Source organism: Acomys russatus, chromosome 23 (genome assembly GCF_903995435.1).
Source record: "Acomys russatus chromosome 23, mAcoRus1.1, whole genome shotgun sequence".
Classification (NCBI taxonomy): domain Eukaryota; kingdom Metazoa; phylum Chordata; class Mammalia; order Rodentia; family Muridae; genus Acomys; species Acomys russatus.
This window is the reverse complement of record NC_067159.1, coordinates 23,913,143-23,932,587: the sequence shown is the minus strand read 5'-3', so window position 1 is coordinate 23,932,587 and position 19,445 is coordinate 23,913,143.

Sequence of the window (19,445 nt, the reverse complement as noted above, 5' to 3'; positions counted from 1 at the left end):
CCCCCATCTCAATTTGAAGAAAGTGTTGTAGATTTCCTTTTGGTTGTTGTTGACAAAAGGTTTAGAATTGTAACGTTGAGGGAAAGTGAGAAGGATAAAGCTGGTGTTAGAGATCTTAAAAGAATGATGGCAGCACACCTATAGCCATCTGTGGTTCTTCATCTGTGTGAGGCAAGGGCGGAGAAGATGAGCAGATGGGTTGACACGGTATTGGGATTTTGTCCCATGGACATGTAAAAGACTGAATGGAATTGATGACCAAGACGGAAAGGATGGGTCTCTCATTTCTAAGCTGCCTGGAGAAGGAAATGAGAACAAAGGAGACTGAGAGGTAAGTGTCGTCCGGGTGCTCACTGCCTTTGACACGGTTAAGAGATGGGTCATTTCCAGGAAGATTGTGCTCAGATAGTGGGATTCAGGATTTCAGAGATGGAACTGATGATAAGGTAGTGAACGGAACCAAGGGCACAGGCTACTAAAATTAATAGACGACAGGAAAAGACTATGGACGTGTGCATCTAGGATGCTTGAGCATATTTATAGGTGATACAAACAATTCGTCACAGCAGGAGAGTCAACAGGAAACAGACGAAATGCCTGTTGTGATTCTCACTCAGAATTCCAATTCTGTAGAGTTAGAAATCCACGTTAGAATCAGGAGAACAGACTACTCAGGGTGGGGTAGGAACAATATAGTGACTCCAAAAAGGATTGTAGAGTAAACCCAGGGTAAGAAAAATGGAATGATTTCCTTACTTGTATTTTAAAAAATAATTTATTCTTTACCAGTTTTGTGTGTGTGTGTGTGTGTGTGTGTGTGTGTGTGTGTGTGTGTGTGTATTATACATATATACACATACATATTTACCCTTATATATGTATATAAATAATATTATGATCACATTTATCTACCTACCCTTTCTTATCCTTTTCCCACCCTTACCAGCTCCCCTCCCCCACCAAGGCCCCATCCTCCTTTTATGTCCTTTTGTTTGGATTTTGTTCATACTTTGGGACCCATTGAGCCTAACCAGGGCCACCCATGTGGGCATGGATGTTGAACTATCTGCTGGAAGACAGGAACTCACCAGCGCTATACCACTGAAAACGGGGTAATGGAAGGATCAATTATAGAACTCAGGAGCTGCCTGGAGGAGACACTAACTTGGGTTGAAGAAAGCTCAGCCACAGCAGGGAGACATTCCAGGGAAGTCTCCAGAAGCAAATATTATCTCACATGCCTTCCCCTCCAGATCTGTGGCTGGGTGCAGACCTGAAAGTAGAGAGCAAGCGAGTCTATGGAGACTCTGGAGAAGAGCAGAGAAGGATAAAGAGATGGCATTGGACAGATAAACCATGAATTCTCCAACTTGGTGAATGGCAGCATGAGAGAGACAGGCCAGAGAAGGGCAAACTGATAGTGCAGGTTTCTAACAAGTGGAGAGAGAGAGTCAAAATTCAAGTCTTAAATGGATAGGACACAAACAGAAAAGGTTAGCTAGACCTTATAGTAAATTCTAGGAGGGAGGTCATATGTTCAAAGTCCTCCTGGGCTACACAGCGACACCTGGTCTCAAAACCAAACCAAACCAAAATCAAAATGAAACAAAAAAACAAAAAGAAAGAAAACAAATATTATGAGAGGAGAAGATAGAAAATGTTACATTCATAAATAGCTTTGCCAATTCCATTTTGTACAAAGAGCATCCATGTGGAAAAGGTGGGGGATGAGAATGGTGAAGGATTTGAGAACAGTAGGAAAGGTCTGATGGTGTCATTGGAGACCATATTCAGAAAGATGGCCGCTGGTCCTGGTGAGGTATGATCATGAACCCTGAGTGGAGTCAGTCCGTCTTCTGTGTGATTGTTCTCTGCTTGCTTATTAGTGGTCAGGAACGGAGAATGCAGGTTACTGCTCATGGGATGCATTTTACCAAAAAGGAGCTGAGACGTTTTTGAATGATGAACCTAAGTTTGTTACAGAGGGAAGAAATTAAAAGTAGAGACCTATAAATATGGAGAAGACGAAGAACTAGAAGGGCACCCAAGCTGATGGTTTGCCTAATGTGAGTCTCCCTTTCAGATGCAAGTAACAAAAACTATCCAAACCAGAGCCTAAGTCCACATGTTGCCATCACGTTCAGCACATTGCTCTCTATAGCAGCCTCAGTACATCTATTTGGTTTAGAAAAACCTTCCTTTCACGCACATCCTTCATACTGGGAAACGTCTCAATTACATTATTTCTCTTTCCCCTGTTCTCTCTTGCAAGGGTTATCATCATGCAAGTCAGGTCTGGCCAAGCCAGGTAGCCCACCCTCCTCTCCCACCATCTACAGTGATTAAGAGATGGGGTGAGACTCAGGCAAGACCTGTCCCAGCCCCTCCAGGAACTTATCCATGAGCACTGACAGGGTTTCTCTTATAGAGCTGTCAACTGTCAAGGCATGGGCTTGGAGCTTAGCAGCCATCTCCAATAAGGAATCATATGGGGGAAATCTTTTGTATGTTTAAATTTGTCTCTGCCCTTGAACCTCCAGGTTATATGAACCAAAAATGATTTTTTTTAAGTTTAAGGTAATTTACAATGTATTAATATTGCTTCCAGCAGCAACCATCGCTTCTCTAGTCCTTAGATCATTTTTCGCTATCAAAACTACTTTATACCCATATCTATCGTTTAATTCCCAACCACTACTGAGCACTGATTGGTTGCCTCTCTACTCCTTCTTTTTTTTCTTTCTTTGAGTGCTCAGATTTTATTTGTGGAAATAAGAGGTCCCTCTTTCTTAGTACCATTATTAAAGAGGGGCAAAGAGTTGACCTGTCATTCGTCTCTCCGGTCTCTGCCAGAGAATAAGTGTTTAGAGCTGGCCCTGTCTAGTCGGCGGCTTAGCGCTTTTACTGGGAATGCTAGGAGCAGGTTCCTTCTCCCGCCAGTGCACTGTGTGGTAAGGCAACGGAGGAGCTTTAAACAGTGCCATGCCCTACATTTTCTTCTATTACAAACTCAGGTTCATTTTAGGAACTAGAAACGATTTCATATACAGCGGAACTGATGTGTCTATTGTCTTTGGTTAAATATCGGCTGGTCTTTGGTTAGTAGCAAAATTCTCATTCTTGTTGGTCGATGGGGGAAAACATCACCTGAGGGCTGGAGAGACGACTCAGCAGTTAAGAGCACTTGTTGCTCTTTCAGGTTACCTGGATTTGGTCCCCAGAACCTCTGTAATTGGTGGGTCACAAACCTCTGTAATTCTGATTGCATCCATCTGCAAATGCCGAGCACAAATGTGGTACACACACATACATGCAATCAAAGTACACACACACACACACAAAATAAACTCACACCACAAACACACACACACACACACACACACAGACACACACACACACAAAACAGATTTTGCAAAAAGTCAGCTTGACTTTGGCCGTCTTTAGCTCCTATTACCCAACTCAGGGGCATCAGCCTTCTCCCCTCTCTCTGAACCCCTCTCTCCCGCCTTCCTTTCTCACATTCTTTCCTGGGATTTGTATTTATTTGTGTTTATAACATTTTACACAAAACAAGCAAGCGATTCTTAAAAAGAGTCTTTGCCTGCTTGCTCCACCCTAGAGCATTTACGAAAACACCAACAAGCAGTGTCCTTGTGATGCAGGGCCTGTGCCAGGAACTGAGTGCGGAGTTCGCTTTGCTCATCCCTCCCTGCATTTGGAAGGCAGAGCTCAAAAGACTGTAAGCAAGTTTGAGGCCAACCTGGACTGCAGTGGGCTCTTTAGAGGAGCCCCGTGTCTCCGAAAACGAAAAACAAACAAACAACAGCGGCAAAACCTATGTTGTTGTTTGTCACAAGAATAAAAGTCTAGAGAAATAGAAACGTAAGTGCATGTATAATGATTTCATTTCTATTGGTTCCCGTGGCTAGTCGTGTGAGACCAACCCATAACAATAAGTTCATGGAAACAGAGCAAGTACAACATTAAAAACCTTCAAAAATAATAAGAAAGCATAAACACAGTGTTTCTGAAACTCAGCCACACCACATCCTCTGCTCCCAGTTGGATGTGACACAGTGTTTTAAATGGCATTGGGTGGAGGCCCAGCAGGAAGGAAGCATCGGATATTGCTGGAACATATCTTTGTTTGAGCAACAGCTAATAAGAAAGGTCACCATTATGCTTTGCTTTCAAACCCTGGGTCTGTTTTGAAATTAGTTCTGAACATTTCATCACAAATACTGGTTTATAATCACTGAGGCTCATAATCCCAAAGTATCGATCGGTTTTCCCCCCTTCCCCAGTGAAGAGTGAAATCCAAAGTGATGAGAACAAGTTTATTTTCCTGCCACTGTTTTGATCAGCGTATGTCAGTAGATGGTAAAATGCCCTTTATTTATGAGCTTTAGAATATCTGGTTATTTAAAAAATTCCAACAGTATTTCCTCTGTAATTTCAGGGGATCTTGTTAAACTCATTGCCAGTGTTTGAGATTCGAGGTTCTTTGTATATTGTTTCCTAACATTTATTGCATTCTCCGGCTGGATCGAGCAAAGGGCACTGAGATCCTAAGCGAGACTAGCCTTCTTTTGTGCAAACTGGAAAATTCTATAAACCTCAGAAGCCCTCCTCCCGGGAAGGCCTGAGTTACCTCAAGAACAGTAAAAAGCGGTTCTAGCAGGCGTTTCTGGCAGAATTTGGGAAGGGAGACCAGAAATCCATCAAGTATCTCGGTTTATATTTTTGGTTTTCCCTGTTGGCTTTGCTGTTGTATTCCCATGTCTGAAGCACGTTCCACTGTGAGACCTGGAGCTCTCAGAATAAACGTTGGGAAAGGCTGGGTCCACCCTCTGGGGATAAGAGAACCAGGGGAGGAAGGGGAGGGGGCAAAGGGAAAGGGAAGGGGGCGGCTGTCTTCCTGTGTTTGCATGACCTTTCCTTGTGTTTATCTGGAGAGACCGGGCAGCCGCACTGTGTTTGGTGTTGGGCTGCCATGCTGCCTGGTTTTATGTGAATAAAGGACTTTTTGGCCTTTGCTTGGAAGGACTGGATTTAGCTGAGTGAAAACCAACAGAAAAAAAAGCTTGCTACGGTAAGGGCCTAAAACAAAACAAAAACAAAAACAGAAACAGAAACAAAAAAAACAATTCTTTTTCTTTGAAATTTAAAAAATATTTAGTTATTCTAATGTGTATGACTGTTTCCCCTGCATGCATATATGTGTACCGTGGGCATGCCTAATGCCCACAGAAGCCAGAAGGGGCATGGGACTGCCTGGAACTGGAGTTATAGATGATTGTGAGGCACTACGAGGATGCTGGAAGTCGAGTCTGGGTCTTCTGCAAGAACAAGTGTCTCTAACTGAGGAGCCATACTTCTAGCTGCAAGAAATCTGTCTAAACATTCACATTGGCTCGTGCCTAACTGATTCCTTCAAGCTACTAAGATGAATCTTTGAGCCTCTCTGTGCTTCTGACCTCCTGCCGAGAGCTGGCTGGAGATTTTCTTCCTTCTCCCAGATAGCTCCAGATCCTTTTCAGTTTAATTAAATAGACCCATTTCTTTCTTTAGAGACAGGTCCTGTGAGAGAGCTCAGGGTTGACCTTGAACTCAAGATGTTTCTGTTTCAGCTTTCCAGTGTTAAAACTACAAGTGTGTGCCATCAGCGAAAGTTTCAACTTTTAACATCTATGACTTCCATTTAAAAAAAAAATGTAATGAGTGATTGAATTAGTGAGTAAACCCACGGAGTCATTGCAAGGTGACTGCGGGGTCTCTAAACTATCCACGTCATCAGTCTGTGCTCTGAGGACCCTGAGTGTTTGGACACGCCCTGGCCTTATATTCCTCAGAGTGACTCCCTTATGTCTTAAGGGCAGGTGAGACCAGGTCCTCTGGTTTCCACCGTTCTCTCAGTTCACTGGGCCCCGACTCAGCCTCAGAGCTACTTCCTAGAGAAGTCATGCCTTGGTCTACCTGCTCTGTTCCGTGTAAACTAGGTCTCCCAGGTTACCGCTTAGGAGACACTTCCTGTTTTCTTCACAACACTTAATGCCACTTTCATCATGTTCTATTGTATGATACGCAATTCTGTGCCTGTCTTCCCCGCTAATGAAAAACTCCAGCTGGGCAGTGGTGGCGCACGCCTTTAATCCCAGCACTTGGGAAGCAGAGGCGGGTGGATCGCTGTGAGTTTGAGGCCAGCCTGGTCTACAAAGTGAGTCCAGGACAGTCAAGGATACACAAATAAACCCTGTCTCAAAAAACAAAAACAACAACAACAAAAATTCCTTAAACACGGAGAACCACGTTTACTGTTCTTCCGTCACTACGTCCGGCATAATACCTAACACACAGCAAGCATTCACTGCACTACATGGCACACGCATAAGTGAGCAGGTTGATGAATAAATAGTATTTCAAAGAAAAACTCAAAGCAGCTCACTGAGTGAGGTTGGGGGATAAAGGCCAGAGCCCGAAAGCCCCATCACGATCAGATCTTGGCCACATTCCCGAGGTAGAGATCCTGTAAGGAAGGTACAAGCTAGCTAGCTCCTGTATTCCTGGGAATGCCAAACATCTTCTAGAATCTGCTCCCTATGACTATTTCTTTCACCTTTTTAATGATAGTATCATCCTTGGTCACCAGGGATCAGAAGGATGTCTGATGTTTCCCCCTTCCTTACACCACGGAGGGTCTATGACCCTGCCCTGTTGACCTGATACATTAGTCAGGTCTCTGTCTGGCAAGTTACAGACACATAATGGCAATGCACTTATACACAAAGCTCAGAGACACTTCATGCCTCATCCCTGGGAAGCTGGTGGAGGCAGTTGGCTCCAGGCATGTCTACATCTAGGGACTCAGATGTCACTCAGAGTAGCTGTTCTCTGACCATCTCTCTCCCCATGCCACTCCTCCCTCCCATCCCCCCCACCCCCCCCTCCCCAACCCCCACCTCTGGCCTTTAAGGTGGACACCTGTAACTCTTGGCTCATATCCTCCTCCAGGTACTGGAGAGGATGCTGACATACCCAGGTGACCGTTCTGCAATCAGTAGTTGTTGAAGGATGAGACCCACAGAGCTGATTGGTCTCGCATGGGTAGCACAGATAGATTTCCTCAAGGAAGAGAGGGATTATGGGTTCGTGGTATAGCTCGGTGGCAAAACATATGCTTAGCATGCTTGAAGGCCTGAGTTCAACACCTGGCACTATTAGGAAGAGGCGGGTAGGGTGAGGATGGGGGAGAAGAAAAAGATTGGGGGAGGCAGAGGAGAACTGTTCTGTAGACGAGCTGAAGGCTGAGGAGATCTCAGTTGATAAAGTACTTGCCGTGCAAGCATGAAGACCTGAGTTCAATACTCAGAATCCATTTTAAAAAGCCAAGTGTGATGACATGTGCTTGGACTCCCAGGACTGGGGAAGAAAAAAACAGAGAGAGCCGGGGGCTCACTGGCCAGCTTGCCTAGCCCCGGGCCAGTGAGATAGCCTGTGTCTAAATACAAGGTGGTTGTCCTTTCACCTTCACACACACACACACACACGCACACACACACGCACGCACGCACGCACGCACACACACATATACACACACACACGTACACACCATGCCTCCCACACTCATAAACCAACACTTAGAAGAAGAACTGAAGAAATGGTGTTAGATAATCAAAACCAATAGAAAATCTTCCCACAGTTGCACCCTTGTGCCAGGTGTGGTGACAAGGAGTGTGGATGGGCTATGAATCAGTCCAGACCCCGGTCCTCTTTCTCCAGCCAACTATGTATGTTATTTTGGACAAATTAACTTCTTTAATCAATTTTCTCATGATAAAATAGAAATATAATTGATGGAATATTATCCAACCTTCAGTGGGGGAAAAATTTCAAGACATGCTAAAACACAAATGAATGTTGTTGAATGAAATAAGACAGTCACAGAAGATACAGACTGTATGGCTGTTCTTTCATCAAGTGCCCAAATTCATACAGACAGGAAGCCCGATGGTTGCTGGAGGCCAGGGAGGAAAGGAAACGGGGGCCATCGTTTACGGGGTACAGTTTCAGACTTACAACAGGAAACAGTCTGGAAATAGATAGGAATGATGCTTACACAACAATGTGAATGTACTTGATAGCCGGGAACTACACTCCTAAAAGCGATTTGTTTTAAATGGGAAGAATTTTTTTTTTCTATCTGTATATTACCATGATTTTTAAAAATCACAGCTGACAGCCTGGTACTTAGTGCAATGAGAACACATGCTAAGTGTTCACGATGCAAAGAATGTTCCTCCCTAAACAGCACCAAGAGTGGAGTATGGCAGCGGTGTGCTTACAGCTGGGGCTCGAAGGCTATTAGTTGCTGCCTAATATTTTTAAATGTTGCTTCGATTATATTAAACTTCTGTTCAATAGCCTAAGAGAGCTACACATCTCTGCTCTAGCACTTAGATGCTGCTTTGGGCTACATTGCTTTTTTACAGGCGGATACAATTGCAGTTTTAGCCTCATTCCAGTTTTGAGGGCTTCTCTGTGTTCTCTTATTTTCTAGTACTGTTACTGCTGCTGCTGCTGCTGCTGCTGCTGCTGCTGCTGCTGCTGCTGCTGCTGCTACTATAATTCCCTTGCTCCTAAGAAGTAAGCCTAGAGCCTTTCATCCGCTAGTCCCTCTTCTGTGTTCTCTGTGTCTATCACATATGCTGGTTTTTCTGATGGGTTAAAGTGCACACTATCTATTAACACCCATTTTGCATGTAGGAGAAAAACAAGCTCACTCCTCCTCTTCACTCCCATGGTGTTCATTATTTGAACACAATCCAGACTACAAGTGCTTTAATAAGCTATTCATGTCTTAACGTCCACATCCAACTCTGAGTCCTGGAGACAGCCAGCGCTTGCGTCCTTTAGGTCCTTCGAATTCCCCTAAGGCCAGCTGAGTGTAGCACCTCGCTGAGCATTTAATGACACTGATGCAGGAAATATGATTATGGTCTACACAACTGCAATTTAGACAGGGAGTTGGGGGTCGGGGGTGGGGGTCGGGGGGAGACAACCCGTGTATTGTTTTCTTTCTTTCTTGTTAGAAAAGACGTTGGAACTTTTCCTCATACTTTTAGGTCAATTCAGGACATAAGGTTTTCCAGGCAGCATGAAAATAAAAAAAATGATCAAGGCTGCTCACAAAACTGACCTGCTGGTGGGCCTGTGTGAGAGGTAGATGTCTTTTACTGATAAAAATCCTGAGAAACAGAAACGGGCAAAAATATTTATAGAGCAAACCAAAGATGAGGCAGTGGGTTTTTCAAGAACGTCTTAGAAAACATAAGAGGTCGTTTCAGGTCTGTGAGCAGTGCCTGCCACACGAACGTTTCATCTCTGCATGAGTACTGGAAAAATCAGGTCCATAAACCTTTGTCGATGACACAGAGCCACACTCCCAACCCTGGCTCAGTGGCTATCCTCTGGGAGCTGTATAAAGCACTGCAGAAGCTCCCCCAGGAAGGTGACCCTGCTCAGGGGACTGGAAATGGGCAGCAAGAGTTGCTGCACACCAGATGGCCTCAACAGTGACAGCCACGAGTGGCTATGTTCTCACTGTTGGCTTCTGTTCTTTGAGTGTTTCAAATATCAACTGTGGGAAGAAGGAACATCCTCCCATCACTGTATAGTAGGAGGACAAAGCGTCAGCGGATGAACAACAGAGATGAGGCAGGAAGTGTAGGTAAGGAGCAACGGTTGGAGGGATTCAAATCAACGATCTGGGTCGATGAGCCATAGAAAACCATCATGCAGGTAAATGTTACAAGTAGATTTACATACTGGAAAGATGAGAGAGACTATTTTAACAGGCTTTTACTGGGGACCAGATGGGAGATGAAGACTTGAACCAAAAACTTCATGATACCAATACATATTTTTTTTTTTTAAATGAAAAAGAGATGTTTTGAGGTAAAAGTGGTTTAAGATCGCATGGAGAAAATGGGAGTAGTAGTGTCAAGAGCTGTAAAAAACCTAAGATGTAGATATTCTTTGTGTGTGTGTGTGTGTGTGTAGGTGTACACAATCAAACCCAAGACCTTGCTGGGCAAGTGCTGTACTACTGAGCTACACTCTAGCCCTCATTTCTTAAGGCATGTTTGTACATGCCTGTGGAAGACAGGGGACAACTTCAGCTCTTATTCCCCAGTTGCTGTCCCTGTGGCTGTTTGCTTCCTTATTTGAGGAAGGGTCTCTTGCTAGCTGGAACTTCCATGGAGTCTGGGCTGGTCGGCCAGTGAGCATCAGGGTTCCTCCTGCCTTCACTTCTCCAGTACTGGGATTACAACTGTGCATCACCACGCCCAGCTTCTGAAAATGTGGGCCCAGGGCCCTAAACTCAGATCAGATGCTCAGGCTTTCAAGGCTAGTACTTTACTGACAGGAGTCTCCTCAGTGCCAAGCCTTTGATATTTTGAGACAAGGCTTCCCTGTGCAACTCAAGCTGACCTCCATCTCAGGATCCTCTTGTTTTTGCCTCCAGAGCACAGGGATGAAAGGCACGCACTACCTTACCGAGCTGAAATGTGAGTATTCTATTTGGTGGGATGTTCCAAGACTATAGCAATATTTCATGTTTATTTTCACTGTCTTACCTCAAGATTCAGATAATGTGTTGTGGTTGACCATACGGTAAGACGCATGATAAGAGCGATTGAATGGGCGGTTGCTGGCAACTCTTAAATAACACAATTACCACATGTTGGGTCAGTAAGTCTCCACTAAAATAACAACTCATTTAGGATTGCCTGGATCCAGCTCTCTGTGGCTGAAGGAAATACAGAAAGTGTTCTGAATGCTGACAAGGACTGTGGAAATAGCATCCAGCTATCATTTCTTCTTGGTTGCAGTAGTTGAGCGTTGGGTATCCTCGGGATTTAAACAGCTTCTTTGGCTCTTTTCCCCAAAAATCAGACAGTTGGGATGGCAGAAACTCTGTGTGAATCATCAGCAATCCTGAGCCTGAGGAGCCCCAGAGAAAAAAAACCTTAGAGACATTCCCAGGGTAGACAGGGATTGCCTTGCTGAGGCCTGGGTTCCCAGAAAAGAAAAAGGTTAAAAGTCAATTTAATGTGTGTTGGAGAAATGGCTCAGTGGCTAAGAGCACTTGCTGATCTTCCAGAGGACTCAGTTAAGATTCCTAGCACCCGCATGGCAGCTCACAATCCCAGAAAAACCTAGTGTCCTCTTCTGGCCTCCAGGGGCACTGAAGGCACATGGTATATAGATATCCAGCATGGTATATAGAAGCTGGCAAAACCACCTATACACATTAAAGATAAATAATAAGGGACTGGAGAGGTTAAGAGCACTTGGCTGCTCTTCCAGAGGTCCTGAGTTCAATTCCCAGCAACCACATGGTGGCTCACAACCATCTATTACTGTGATCTGATGCCCTCTTCTGCCCTACAGGTGTATATGCAAGCAAAGCACTGTATACATAATAATAAATAAATATTTTAAAAATAATATGAAAAAAGACTATTTCCTTTATTATTTATTTATTTTTAATTTTTTTTGAGACAGGGTCTTACACAGACCATGCTGGCCTTGAACTCTCTATGTTGCTAAGGTTGGCCCTGAAGTCCTTTTCCTCCTGCCTGTACCTCAGCCTATTATCTTTTAGAGGCATGTACCAGCACATCCAGCTCTCAAAGTTTGGCTTATAATATCGATGAATTTACCCTTATGACCTCTTCTTAATGTTTAATGTTTTATGCCTAAGTGAAAGAAAAAATAGTAATCTGAGCGGTAATTTGAAACATTTAGACTGCTTCATCTCCATTTTAGGTCTTCAAAATTTTCAAATGCAGGCTTTTATTTCAAATGCTACTTCTTTAAAGATGGCAGCAATTTCTTCTCCAAAGGATAGCTAAGACTCTGGCATCTTTATAGTTCAAAAAAGATAAACTTTGCTTTGGACCTGTAGAGAAATATTTAAATGTCATAACCTGAAAATAACCCTGAAGTTTCCCACACTCCAACAAATCCTTCAGTTGCCAGATGGATGTGCACCAACGTTTCCAGATCCTCTGGGGAACGCAGTTGGGAATGCTGAATGCCAAAGAAAGGAAATGCTTTGGGAAAACACACACATTGAGAAATCAGGGCTTTACACCGATGAGGGTTCCATGGCACAGGGAAGGCTTCCCTAACCCAGCAGTGTGTATGCACGCGCGCGCGCGCGCACACACACACACACGGCAATACGCAGTTAATCACTTCAGTTTATGAAGATATTTATAATATCAAGGTCAACAAAACATTAGCACATCTTCAAGAGAAATCAGTTATTTCTAACCTGAGTTTCCTGAATAATAAAATTATTATTTTTTGTTTCTTTTTCCATCTTCACCCCACCCTTTGTTTGGCCAGACCCAATGCCAGCCTCATTTCAGCCAAATCATTCTTCATGCTTGCTCCTGAACACTCATTGTTGATAAAGCTCACCAAACGTGAGATCGATGCTACTAATTCTTGGTTGCCTCCTCACCTGTGGGACAATGTGATCTTGCTCTTTTCCAATATCTGTTCCTCTTTTCTACCGTGTTGTAACCAGGTAATTTTGGATAATATTGCATGCAGATAATAGAAGCAAATCATAATCAAAACTCCAATGAGATTTTACAATGGATATAAGGTGATTATAAGCTGTCCAGAAAAATAAATACACAGGAATAACCAAATAGATGAGAGAAATAAAAAGAGTAATAATTGACTCACCAGTTATCAAACTATAAAACCACTGTATTAAATAATGTGGATTATCAATGATATATAACAGTGACACTGATTGGTAAACTGATATAAGAATAAATTAAGATAAAGTTATATTTCAAAATAGTGGGAAAGGATAGAATAAATGGGATCAGAACAATTTTCTCTTTGGGGGAAAAACTATATTTCTACTTCTTACAAATTAGGGGGAAAAAAGGGAAACACTTCATGTAAAATATAAAATAAAACAGTGAAATTTCTAAAGGCAGAGGGAAAGTCATACAGAGGAGCATAGTCATAATTTTTGTAAGAGACACCTTCTAAAACAAGACAGCCCAATAAATAAAGCAAGACTTTGCTCCCAGCTAACTCATCTGGCAGAGCATGCATGCTCACCCAGTTTCTTTCCCCTAATAGTAGCTAGTGTTTAGTGCCTGGGAGCTAGCAGGATTTCAGGAGTCTCCGCATCCATCTGCCTAGAGGCAGGGCATAGGGCTCTGCTTTTTGGTTTGGTTTTTAATTTAAACAACTTGAATTGCTTTGATTCTGGTAGAATCCTGAGACAAGAACAGACATGAGCAAGCCATACTTAATCCTCAAATGACAACAAGTCCTCCTTCCTTGTAAAGGGTTTTCAGATAGGTGAGTTGTTTGATGAACCCCCTTCCATCTCCCCAAATCCCAACAGCGCTAGGATGTAACTGGAGAAAATGGCAGTGTCGGGAGCTCAGCAACAGGAGCGTTCTTAGTTTGCTCTTCTGTCCTATCTCTTCTTTACTTTAGAAACCGAGCAGTTTCCTCCAGAGAAAATCAAAATAGCTAAAATTCAGGGGCAGTGAATGTTTCAAATGGCTTGTTGGCTTATTATCTCTTCCTTGGGCAAACAAAGGTAAAGAACGGTGAGAGAAGAGTGAATCTGAGCACATCTCAGCCCGGGGTCTTCAGTTAGGTCATGCTGTCCTTGGGGTACAAAGAGCCAGGTGGGCCATTTGGAGTTTATAATCCTTAATTCTACAGAAATAGATAGCATCTGACAAATGGGATTAAAATCCAATGTCTGCAATCTTCTCGCACCCCCCCCCCCCTTTTTAAACAGATGGCATATAATACCTGCTGTAAATCCCCAAGGCCATGTCATGTCACTTTCCCCAGGTGGGGTTGTATCTTGTGTCCATCATTTCAAACCCTTCTGTTCTCACCTCTAAGCACAGCAACTGTTCCAGGAACTCATTAGAGCCAGCCCAAATGTGCTCCCTACCACGGCCTGGATGCATCACACACTTTGCCTTTTCCTTCTGGGGGGGAGGGTTGGGGGGCCTGGGGGGAGCAGGCAGGCTTCTGTGGCATTTACATGTGTGCCACCCTGAAGAGATGGGGCCTTAATGGCTATAAGCCACCCCAACCTGGTTGCAGAGAAGGGCAGACTTAGATGAATTTTCCACCTTCCCCCTGGACATTTCTGACACTCGCTTCATATAAGGCTCCTAAGCCTGTGTGCAATCAGGCACCTACATCCTCAGGCAACTTAGTGAGCAATCCTTATAGTGGCCTCCCACCATCTTCCTTTCTCTCATCCTCATTTCCAGGTGCACAGTGGTATCTGCTTTGCCAGGAGCCAGGCACAGGCTCAGTTAGTCACTTTCTTTTAAAGAAACACTGTGTGGTACTTCCTAACTCTTGTTTTATATTTTAAGGTCTCTTTGTTTTGGTATCATAACAAGTTTTTAAGGAATGTTTTCACTATTTCTACCTGGTGAGGAAACAGGGCTCAAAGAAATAAATAACTCTACTAGGGTCACAAGAAGTAGGACGGTAGGACCAGAGCCCAGCAAAGGTCCTGGGAGAGAAGGTCAGGGCCTGCTCTGTTATGACACAGCTGCCTCCTATCAAAATATTTGCAGAGGGCTTTGATCTCAGTGCCCAGCGCGCTGGAAAAAGCTCTTTCTCGCTTATCAGCTCGCTGCCATAATACTCACAGCTGTTCCAAACATATCCACACTTTTTCCAGCCTCACACAGAACCACACACACAGATGTGTGGTGTGTGTGTGTGTGTGTGCGCGTGCGCGCGTGCATGCGGGAGCGCATGCATGCATGCATATGTGTGCATGTGTACCAGTAAAAGGAATAGAGCAGTAATCAGAGAAAAGAATTTATTAATATCTGAAATAACTCACAGATAACTCACCTCTCCAACTCTTGCTATTTAATAGGAGTGAATGTGCACATGGGGAAAAAAAAAAGATTGCTGGGTGTGGTGATGCATGCACGCCTTTAATCTCAGCACTTGGGAGGCAGAGGCAGGTGGGTCGATGTGAGTTCGAGGCCAGCCTGGTCTACAAAGCGAGTCCAGGAAAGCCAAGGCTACACAGAGAAACCCTGTCTCAAAACAACAACAACAACAACAACAACAAAACCACAAAAAACTGTACACACACACACACACACACAAAACAAAATTAAAAAAGGTTTTTTGTTTGTTTGTTTGTTTTTGTTTTAAACAGTTTTAAGTTTGGTGGAGCATATTAATACCCCACCACTTTTAAAATCTTGCTTCATTAGCTTCTAAAACCCCTTTCTCTCAAGACAATTCCACCTCAGTAGTGCTTCCCAGGTTCCTTCACAGGATGCCTTGTCTTTCACTGATGTTGGGGGAAGCAGCAGTCTACACCTGGGAAGTGTGCCGGGGCTACAGCTATTTATTCGGATCCACTGAACCCAGGATCCCAGGATCTGTGCATCTATATTCCCCAAGACCACCAGTAGTTTCATCAATGCTAACCTGGGGCATTTTACAGTTATACTTAGAGATGAACTTTCCCCTACTATCTCTCTTAACTAAGTACCCCCTCTCATGGGCCAACCCCTAACCCTCAAGCCCCCACCCCGAGGCTGGGACCTCTTTGCTGGCTTCCCTTCCTCTTCTGGTTCTGTCACACAATATTGCTTTTGACTTTCCGCTCTTTTAATACTCCCTCTAAATTTCATGTTAATAATTATATTTGGATGACAGTGCTATGAGAAAGACATATATTTGGCTTTTTGAGACAGGGTTTCTCTATGTAGCCTTTGGCTGTCCTGGATTCATGTTGTAGAGCAGGCTGGCCTTGAACTCACAGAGATCCACCTACTTCTGCCTCCCCGAGTGCTGGGATTACAGGTGTGGACCACTGCACCTGGTTTAGAAGGATATTTTTAAAAGAGAACTTTAATTTGCATGTTGGAAACAGAGGCTTGATTTTGATTCTAAAGACCTAGCTTGAGGCCAGCCCAGCAAGGCCACTAATCCTTCTATGTCTGTGGATCAGACTCATTTTTCTCTGGAGTCTGTTTCTGCATTCTTATATTAGGAACGATAAGAACTTACTTTGCATATTTTAATCTTAATAGATAACCTTGAATTATATATGTGTGGGAAGGTTTTTGCAAAATATAATTCGAATCGTGGAGGGTGAGTTGCAAAAAAAGAGTCACCAGAACATTGTCTAGTGGGCATAATCAATATGTAGGATTATCTTTTCATTTCTGTACCCATAGAAAGGAAGGGTTACTTGTCTTTTAGGCCCCATGCCAAGTCCCAGGCAAGTCACCCATGCATTGTTAACTGTTCATGGGCCAAAACTCATATTCTTAATTGGAAAACCTGCAGCCAGAAGCACGAAGCTGAAATACTTCTGTCCGTACTAACCATCAATGGTTGCTTCATTCGTACTCTGTTTCACTCCCAGAACAGTCTTCCAGTCCTCATCAGCCTCAGGTGCACCAGCTTTCTGTGTTGATGGGGCCTGCAGGCTAGTGCCTAGCCCTCCCGTGTGTCAAGGGTGCTCATCCGGGATTTCAGAGCATTCCTGGGCAAGAGAGGGAAAGTTTTGAAATTCTCCACACTGGGGTTCTCTTACAGATGAGATTCAGACAAGAAGCTACTTTAATTTTATTTATTTGTGTAATAGTTCTATGTCCTCCTTATGGCACAGAAATACATACTAAGAGAGAAAAAAACAAACCAACCACGAAACCAAGAAACAAACCAACAAAACAAACAAACAAACAAAAATCCTCCTCACCCTGTTAGATAGTTGGGGCTCCATGCCACGTCAAGCTAGCTTTTAAAAGGAGGAAATATTTTAAGTTACTCAGCTGATGTTTTAACAGCTCTTGTCTAATCGTTAACACACAAACCTCCCTAACCAGAATATTTGTGGGGGAAGACTTTTTAACAGGACCTAAAAGCAACCTTTTCCCCAAAAGCCTGTTAAAAATTACATGCTTGGAATTTTGACCTAGGCTGACTCAGCTGCTGGAATCTCTTTTAATTTTCCCTTGGGGGGGGGGGGGTTGTGGTGGTGGTAGAGGAAGAGGATAAAGAGCCATATTACATTTAATTTGGCCCATTTAATCCGGGGTCAGATTTGCCTCTGAGCTGAAGGTAGGGTGACCAGCCAGCCCAGTTTATCTGAGTTACAAGACTTATTGGGACTTGGCAAAATCAACTGAGCTAACCACTACCCTAGAAAAAACAAAACAAATAAAACAAAATACCCTGGTCCAACTCTCACAGGCTGTTAAGAATCATGAACGAATTTGCCCTAATAACATAAAAACGCTAATAATGACTGCAGGGCTGGGCCCAGTACCCTGATGCCCTGAATCTTCGTCTAAGGCTCCCCAGACTCACTATCCTTGTCTGTCGTAGTGGAATGCAGGAAGAAGTTGAGTTTGATTCTTGCTTGTGGGCATTTGACTGCTAGATGTAATTCACGTATGAGCCAATGGAAATCAACAGCTCAGGTACTCTCCTAACCATTACCCATAGGGTCCATATGTTCTAAACTGTATATGAGTGTTCCCTCTTCACACTCATAGCAACATTACTCACAACACTTAAAATATGAAGAGACCCTTAAGCGCCCTTAGCAAGCAGATGGACAAACAGAGTAATATTACTCGGCTATAGAAACAAAGGAATTCTGATATTTATTATCTCATTAGACAAAGCCTGAGGACTCGGTAAAAGAAGCCTCGGGGCTGGGGAGATGGTTCAGTGAGTAAAGTGGTTGCCACCCCAGCATGAAGACCTGAGTTCAGATGCCCAGAACCCACATAAAGGTGGGGTGCACAGTGTGTATCTATAACTCTAGCAAGAAGGAGGCAGAGGCAGGCAGATCTCTGGAGCTCACGGGCCAGCCAGTCTAGCCATTTGGTAAGCTAGCTCCAGGTTCAGTGAGAGATCCTGTGTCAAAACACAAGTGATTGGGAAAGACCTCTGGCCTCCACACTTGCACACAGGAGCACACACAAGTAAGTGTGTGCACATACACACATACACACACACGGCACACATACACGGTAAATAGAAAATTCTTTTTTGTTTCTTTGTTTTTCAAGACAGGATTTCTCTGTATAATAGCTTGGCTGACCTAGACTCACTTTATAGACCAGGCTGGCCTCGAACTCACAGCGATCCTCCTGCCTCAGCCTCCGGAGTGCTGGGATTAAAGGCATGCGCCACCACACCTGGCAATAGAAAAAAATCTTCTTAAAGCTGGCTAAGATAGTAAATGTTATGTGTATATGTCAGAATCTTTAAATGGAAAAATAAAATAATAGCTAGAAGTAGTTCATCTATTCCCTGGGTCAGTGTTTCTGTTAAAGAGGCCTGCAAGTGCTTTGTGGCCATTTATCATCTTTGGGATGTTTTTGTCAAATCAAATACATTCTTTAGATAAGGAATTTAGTGTGATTTGATATTTGGTGACCTTCTGTTAACTGGGCGCAATTTCCAGATGTGCAACACCCAGGTACCTCCTGAGAGCTCACTGCCTGTTCTTTGCTCCACACATGCCCATCTTTCCAGTGAGTAAATAACAGCACGGACTCACATTTTACTTTAAACATTTGTTTAGAAGTAGGTTCTTCTTGGAGCTGATGAAGCTTACACTTTTAAATCCTTTGCTTTAACAAATTTTCAAGATCCTGGAAGGGGAGTTAGCTGCACCTCCTTCTCCTTCTTTTCCTTTTCTTTTCTTTTTTGACAAGATCTTTTTAAAAAAAAATGTATTGTATTTGTGTGTGTGTATGTGTGTGTGTGTGTGTGTGTGTGTGTGTGTGTGAGAGAGAGAGAGAGAGAGAGGAAGAGAGAGTGTGTGTGGTGTGTGCGTGTGTGAGAGAGAGAGAGAGAGAGAGAGAGAGAGAGAGAGAGAGAGAGAATATAAATTTATGCATGTTAGGGCACAGGTATGGAAATCAGAGGGTAACTTTTGGGAGTTGCGGCTCCCCTTCTGTCATGTGGGTCCTGGGTGGGGATCAAACTTAGACTGTCAGTTTTGTTTACCATGTCTTTGCATAGACGTACATTCACATTAAAGTCGAAAACGCTGGACTTACCATCTTTTTATTAAAGAAGACTTCCAAAGACTTATAATTGTCAAGTTTCACAAACTTGGACCAGTGTGTCTGCCTTCCTGTGGCTCTGCTATCTCAGGCACCTTATAGGCACTATACAAGTGTTTACTCTGTCTCTCAGATGAAGTCAGTGGGTGTCTTAGTTGCTTTCCGTATTATTGTGACAAGAAGCAAGCAGACAAGTAGCACCTTAAGGGAGCAAGGATTTGTTGCAACTTAAACTTTGGAGGGCATCCATTCCAACATGCAGCGGGAGGGTGAGGCAGCTTGTCACACTCACTCAGC